The sequence below is a fragment of the Priapulus caudatus genome, unplaced genomic scaffold (genome assembly GCF_000485595.1).
Source record: "Priapulus caudatus unplaced genomic scaffold, Priapulus_caudatus-5.0.1 Scaffold1171, whole genome shotgun sequence".
In the NCBI taxonomy this organism is placed as follows: domain Eukaryota; kingdom Metazoa; phylum Priapulida; class Priapulimorpha; order Priapulimorphida; family Priapulidae; genus Priapulus; species Priapulus caudatus.
Genome location: NW_014578232.1, coordinates 70,761 through 78,661, shown reverse-complemented (window position 1 = coordinate 78,661; position 7,901 = coordinate 70,761). Strand labels below are relative to the sequence as shown.

The window sequence follows — 7,901 nt, the reverse complement described above, 5'->3', positions numbered from 1 at the left end:
CATAACGTGATAAATCCTAGCATTGGAAAGTGGCGCCCCCTTTTGTCACAATTTATATATGTCTATGCACGGCCGGCATAAGCTAGTGCGGGGCTTGTAGCATTATTATGTTATAAGCGGGCCCTACATTAAAAAAAATATGAATTTTAAAACACGTGAATTTAAGTTAATCTAAATCTGATACATTTTCTAATAAGTTAGATAGTTAATAGATTTAATAGTAATAGATTTACTCACAAATAAACTATACCAGCACTCATTATCGTATCAGGTTTACGTGTATACTGAAATAAATGTTTTTTAATCAAAATTTAACTATTAGATAGTTCATGATATTACGGGGACCGTAAAAACACAGGGCTGCGGGGCCAGTAGCCAATGCTACTTTTGCTACTATTGTTAATCCGGTAATCTGTCTATGTAAAGCTATGTATTTGATTCGAAAAGTAAGATGGGAACCCGCTCACGGCGTACACTAGCCAAGCATAAGTTAAATTTCAAATCATGGTTGAATCTATTCGGAAAGAAAACTCTATTGTGTATATCTATATTGCAATGTTTTTGTTTGTGTTCGTGTATTGCCATGGAACAAAGTGTTATCTGCAGGTCCTTCTGGCTGCCCACCTGCCCATCAGTTCATTTATTTGATTACCTCTCTGTGATGTAATTGTAACTAAATGATATGGGAAATGTGAATATTTCCATAATAAACATGTGTTTATCATTGGAAGGGGTTAATCATAATTGAAAAATAATGTAGACTAAATAAAATTGAGTAGAATTGATGGAAAGTACATTGAGAAGTGTCGATCCTTCAATGGTTTTATATTATTGATAATATATAAATTGAAAATACTCGCATTTCTAGAATATATGTCAATTGCACTTCACCTGTAATAATTTAGAACCAAGATTTTGAAGCAAATCCCGCGTCAAGTGAGTTTAGCTATAGGTATGCTATGTAGGTTTGTTTATCAGTATACTTATATACAATAGGTTCACATACAGTTGTACTGTAAATATTGTGAATTGTTTATTTGATCCAAGTGTTAGAATGCGGTTACTAATGTCTCTGACATCAATAAATGTTAAGGTTAATTTTGAAAATATCACTATTTATACACTTAGTTCATTTTGCACTTTTTCTCCGCCCCCCGCCATTACTCCTGCACTTCCTCTTCCACTCTTTCGACGTAGCATAAGCCACATCAATGCTGTTCCATATATGAGCAATATCTATCCACGTGAAGGTAGTTCAGTCCAGAGTGAGCTAAAAATAGGCATGACTATCTCCATGACAACGATGTCAGTCATTTCGCTCTGCCTCCTGCACACATCCAATCGGGTGTTCGTTGCCAGCGCTACGCGCTAATACACATAAGCCTATACGCTCATAAGCCCTTTACTAGGTTACGTGACGAAAGAAGAAATCGTAAGTGTAGTTTCAACAAGCCCATAAAATTGCAGAAATTTATAGCGTGCTGTGATGAATGGTCAAGCTAAGTGACGCTCGGAGATTGGCTAACGCTACGGACAGACGCATCGATCGCTCACCAGTATCCGACAGAGCCGGAAATCTAAGAAAAGCGGGATAATTAAAAACGCATAGCTTCGCAGCTTGATCGGGAGGTGAGTTTTCTCTGGTCGTGTACTCCCTTCATTCCCCAACAGCTATAGACTTTATATACCATTGTTTGCGGAGCGAAACGCTACGCGGATAGCGATTTACCAGCGCGTGATCGTGATCGGCCATAACGAGAAAGATCTCTTACTACTTACTGATAGAGCGTTTTAAGTGTAGCTGCCAGGATAGTCGTCTTGAGTCCATCGGTAGCCGTGATTCGGCGCATTGTTTTTTAGGTTGACATTTTTAGAACTGCGTCGTTAGTTTAGTCAATGCCTTCGGTGAATGTAATAAGCATGCACACACGCAAGCAATTACGTCGTTACTTTGTTATGACGTTAGTTATTTCAAGAGAAGATGAATGGACACATGGTGACAAACTAGTTCGTACTTTTTATACGTATGACTAACACCATCATTTACTGTCTTATAATTGGCATTTTCCGACACGTGTCATAATCACTGCTTCCCTAGTTGCTACCTTTATAATGGTAACTCAACACAGACGAGATTTTATTCACTTGTCATGACATCAGAAGTGCATGCGCATCACACATGCTAATTGGATAAGAAACGTAGACTGGCTATAATAGGAACTTTAGCTAATTGAACTGGAGCTGGACGATCATTCTTCTACGAGACTCCGTCGAGAGAAATGTGGCGCCCGGGTAGAATTGTGTTATTGTGATGGTGTAGTGCCGGTCCCCTACCCATCGTCCTTTTCTCGTACCTAACTTAACCTAACCCCACCTAACCCCACCTAACCCCACCTAACCCCACCTAACCCCACCTAACCCTACCTAACCCACCTAACCCCACCTAACCCTAACCGTCACCCTAACCGTCACCCTAACCCCACCTAACCCCACCTAACCCCACCTAACCCTAACCCTAACCCTAACCGTCACCCTAACCCCACCTAACCCTAACCCTAACCCTAACCGTCACCCTAACCCCACCTAACCCTAGCCCTAACCCTAACCGTCACCCTAACCCCACATAACCCTAACCCTAACCCTAACCGTTACCCTAACCGTCACCCTAACCCCACCTTACCCTAACCCTAGCCCTAACCGTCACCCTAACACTACCTAACCCTAACCGTTACTCTAACCCTAACCGTCACTATAACCCCACCAACCCTATGAGTTGTACGCGACTGCGTGTCATCTGTGATAAGCGTGGAAGCATCTACATAATACGCTTGATAACTGTGATGATTGCAGTTTCCGTGGCCGGTGTCACGAAAAGGGCGAGGAGGGAATTAAACGTGGTTCTCGTTTTCAAAGCAATATGTTTGACTCCGAAGTTCATACAAGCGAATATATACGACGTTTGTATTGTAGCAACGCTGAGGTCAGTAACCACAGTTAGCATCAGTAGACAGCTACAGCGACTACAGTATAATCGGTTGGTATTTCTAATAATGACGTAATAGTAGATGAAATTAGCGTTCGGAAAACGGATCAAAGCTGAAACATTCGCGACCAAAATCATTGGTCACACAAAACATCACACTAAAACCTGTGCTTCTGAACAGGTTGTAGTGAGTCTCGTTGCACTCAGGACATTTTGATACATGCCATTAACCGTGGTCAGTGCACATATCAGACAAAGAGATTTCACGTGGCAACAACGGGTCAGAAGAGAGTCATTGCGTTATAGCAACTCGCCCGATCGAAAATGGTTTGATGCAATCTATCCGTTATGCTAACATTACAGTCGCATTTGCTGCTCTAAAAAAAGAGAAACGCAGAACGCAGTTAATTAATGGTGAGAGCGCAGCATAGGAAAAACAAAGTATAACGTGCATTGCAGATTTTTCTCGATAACATTCATTATCTGCAGTTTACGATCTCAGCGCTCTATATTCTTTACCTACATGTGGCCTTTTTGTTGGAATATATAGTTGTCGTTTGGGCGTATTCTGAAGATTGGTGAAACCAATTTTTTTACTAATTATATACATAAATTGCTGGAACTTTAATGGCGGAGATGGTTTCTTTGCCACCTTATTGCCTATAATATGGGCCTAAATTGATATATAATAAATGACCAAACAAATATCTCCAAGGCAAGGGTTAGACTAATAGACAGTATATTATACTATGGAGGTCGCTCCTTTTTCAGATCCTAGACCCTAAAGCTCACAATAACGTTTCTACCAGTTGATCATCACGTGCTGTCAACATCTCATTGTGCCCATCTGTCTTCGCAGCCTCCCAGTCTGCCTCGCTGTCTGTCTGTCTGTCTGTCTGTCTGTCTGTCTGTCTGTCTGTCTGTCTGTCTGTCTGTCTGTCTATATCTATCTGTCCATGCATTACCATGCGTACACCCTTTGATATAATGTAGAATATCTATATTATTACGATAATTGAGAGATACTCTATCCAGTGAAACTTGAGCAGTGTGTTAGTATCCCATCACAGCAGATCAAAAGTGGCATTTACCAGCCATGTGCAGATGCAATGCTAGATAATACGGTACTATCCGATTGTCATTCATATATCTTGTGATTAACGACTTTTTACCATGCATGTATTTTCACGCTGTTGCCACAATGAAAGCACTTAAATATGACGTGAACAGAGGACATAGTGATTAATATGTCGAAGTAATTTATATTGTAACTTGTTGCTTAATAAATAGCTTCTCGTGTAAACCATATGGGAAATGTAAACATAGACATAGTGTCATTAATTTTACTTTTAGTCGCACAAAATAGGTATATACAGGAATCAGTGCAGTTTCTGATATGTATGTCCCGTGTGCTATTCCGGGCTTCTTGGTTTATTGTTATTACCAAGCTAATAATTTACGAACTACAAATGAATTATTCATTCTCCCCTGTTGTTACAGTATTTCATATACACAATGGTTTATCTCAGCTTCATTTCACCTTGCATCATATTCTAACTCACAGTATCCAATTTTGCAGAATTTTACCGTGAAATACATCTAGAACAGATACATTTATGTGCTATCTCAATTTACACTATCACGTTGAATTGTTAGTGAACGTTAGCGTGAATCATATATATCCCTACTATCAACAAAGATAATATACCAAATAGGCCCCTTATAATTTCTATGCTAATATCTTTTAAATTTATAATATACTTGTATAAGGGAAACCATATACTAAGGGGGCTTCCATGGGTGTACTTGGGGATTTATAACTATCTGCTTAACTATCGTTATGTATTATAGTTTGGACCAATAGAAAATAATAACCTTTGTGGGGATAACCACCGCATTATAATCAGTTTCCCGAGCTCTAGTTCATCTTCCGGAACCCCGCCAACGTATTTTTCTATTGACTACTCGTGATATGACAGGTCCCCTCGATTCACGTTGATATTGCCCATAAAAGAATCAGGCATTGCTAAATGTATTCATCTTATTCACGCGTCATTTTACGGTAATTTGGTTACGAATACGGTATACATAGCCATTAACAAATAGTGGCAAGGTTTTCAGGATGTCCTCCAGCCGATCCTATTTATGATGCTTGCGTTTGAGCATATTACGTCTGCTTGTGGACGCTGCCGATATGATTGTGGACAATTATTGTGCAATAATAACGACACAGTTCCGCGCGCAGCGCTGTTAACGCGGTCAGCCTTAAGGATACTGTTAGGGTTACGGACGGGTAACACAGTAAAGGGCATTGCAACATAACTGCTCATCAAATTCACTCAAACTCATATCCATTACATAAGAGAGATGTCTCTCTCTACGCTCTCGATAAAAATTTATCGCTATTTACGGCAAAAATTGTGAGTTTTTTGTTATTTCTCAGAAACAGCGAACAAGAGTTGGGACCTAAATCTTTGACCATAAGTTGTTCATAATATGAACTAAAAAAGAGTCCCTGGAATTTTTTTAATTGCTTTCATTTAGGAAATAAGTTGAAAAGATGTACGAAAATTTGTAGTAATTTTCAAAACGCAACAATTTCTTAAACGAAAAGCCATAACTTGTAAAATATAACATTTAAAAAAAATTATAGGGAACCTTTTTTTCCTCTGATATTGTTAGCATTGAAACGTAACAAAAAAATTTGGAATCGGAGTTGTGAGTTTCGAGAAATAGCATTTAAAAAATCAGCAATTTCAGCATTTCTAACTATGGAGATATTAGCACTTTTCTAAATTTCCCATGATTGAATGCCTGTGGAAAGAATTGACTAATGCGGGGATTTGGAACTGTCTGGGAGGCTACATACATAATTTCTACGTATACATATAGCTGTCCATGGGTGCGATCTATCAAATAAAGTGGGTATTGAAATTTCGACCGAAAATCACCTCCCAACCCTAACAGTATCCTTAATCATGTAATCGTCACGGATGCATTTACTAATCTTCCTAACGTTGCTGTCTCACTACGTTGGCCACCTAATGAGTGTACTTGCCTTTACAGATCAGTAGATAGGGATCTTATGTGTTACGTCATTTATAGCGTTAGAATTACTATTGGAAAGGGGCTACAAAAGGTGACATGTAAATAGAAAACATCGCTGTAGGACGCCTTCATGCTTCTAATCCCACCCACCGTGTAGTAATGCACTCCCACCCAAAGTGTAGTAACCTACTCCCACCCACCGTGTACTACTATCCTACTTCCACCCACCGTGTACTACTATCCTACTCCCACCCACAGTGTACTAACCTGCACGGGGCAAACCTGAAAATCCGCTCGCTCTAATACTATACGTGTGGAATGTGTTCGTGCACATCGTTCTATGCAAAGGGGTAGAGAGGAAATGAGAATAAAAAGGAACTATCGTAGGCTTCCTCTGTCGGTAAATCCGTTCTCCCGAATACTATACGTGTGGAATGTCACCTTTGTAACGCCAAAGCAGCCTGCACATGAGTAGGCTTCGCTTGCGAACGGTTTCACGAGCTGCTCTAGATCTGATCTAATCCACGTGCGACGCGATGTTGTGTACCATGTGGTGGGTCGCTCTCTCATTTTCCACCAGCTTCTCCCCTCCTCCTTCTCCACCAGCTTCTCCCTTCTCCCCCTCCTCCTTCTCCACCAGCTTTTCCCTTCTCGCCCTCCTCCTCCACTAGCTCCCTTCTTCCCCTCCTTCTCCCCTTCCTCCTTCTCCACCAGCTTCTCCCCTCCTCTTTCTCCACCACCTTCTCCCTTCTCTCCTTGCTCCTTCTCTACCAGCTTCTCCCCTTCCTCCTTCTCCACCAGTTTCTACCCTCCTCCTTCTCCACCAGTTTCTCCCTTGTCCTCCTCCTCCTTCTCCACCAGCTTCTCCCCCTTCTCCTTCTCCACCAGCTTCTCCCTTCTCGCCCTCCTCATTCTCCACCAGCTTCTCCCCCTTCTCCTTCTCCACCAGCTTCTCCCTTCTCGCCCTCCTCCTCCACCAGCTCCCTTCTCCTCCTCCTTCTCCCCTTCCTCCTTCTCCACCAGCTTCTCCCCTCCTCCTTCTCCACCACCTTCTCCCTTCTCTCCTTCCTCCTTCTCCACCAGCTTCTCCCTTTTCCCCTTTCTTTTTCTCCACCAGCTTCTCCCTCTCCTCCTTCATCCACCAGCTTCTCCCTTCTCACCCTCCTCCTTCTCCACCACCTTCTTCCTTCTCCCCTTCCTCCTCCACCAGCTTCTCCCTTCTCCCCTTCCTCCTTCTCCACCAGCTTCTCCCCCTCCTCCTTCTCCACCAGCTTCTCTCTTCTCCCCTTCCTCTTTCTCCACCAGCTTCTCCCCTCCTCATTCTCTACCAGCTTCTTCCCCTCCTCCTTCTTCATCAGCTTCTCCCTTCTTCCCTTCCTTCTTCTCCACCAGTTTCTCCCTTCTCCCCCTCCTCCGCCACCAGCTCCCTTCTCCCCCTCCTTCTCCCCCTCCTCCTTCTCCACCAGCTTCTCTCCTCCTCCTTCACCACCACCTTCTCCCTCCTCTCCTTCCTCCTCCACCAGCTTCTCCCTTCTCCCCTTCCTCATTGTCCACCAGCTTCTCCCCCTCCTCCTTCTCCACCAGCTTCTCCCTTGTCCCCCTCCTCCTTCTCCACCAGCTTCTCCCCCTTCTCCTTCTCCGCCAGCTTCTCCCTTCTTCCACTCCTCCACCAGCTCCCTTCTCCCCCTCCTTCTCCACTTTCTCCTTTTCCACCAGCGTCTCCCCCTCCTCCTTCTCCACCAGCTTCTCCCCTCCTTCTCCACCAGCTTCTCCCCCTCCTCCTTCTCCACCAGCTTCTCCCTTCTCCCCTTCCTCATTCTCCACCAGCTTCTCCCCCTCCTCCTTCTCCACCAGCTTCTCCCTTCTCCCC

The 7,901-nt window shown here is 43.0% G+C and overlaps 1 protein-coding gene across 1 annotated transcript in view; it reads left to right on the top strand.

Moving 5' to 3' along the window:
* The first annotated feature begins 1,403 nt into the window (after positions 1-1,403).
* Positions 1,404-7,901, top strand: part of LOC106815662 — a 33,887-nt gene continuing 27,389 nt past the window's right edge. The window contains exon 1 of the mRNA XM_014820159.1: positions 1,404-1,629. The gene's annotated coding sequence lies outside the window, so the exon portion shown is untranslated. The remainder of the gene's footprint in view (positions 1,630-7,901) is intronic.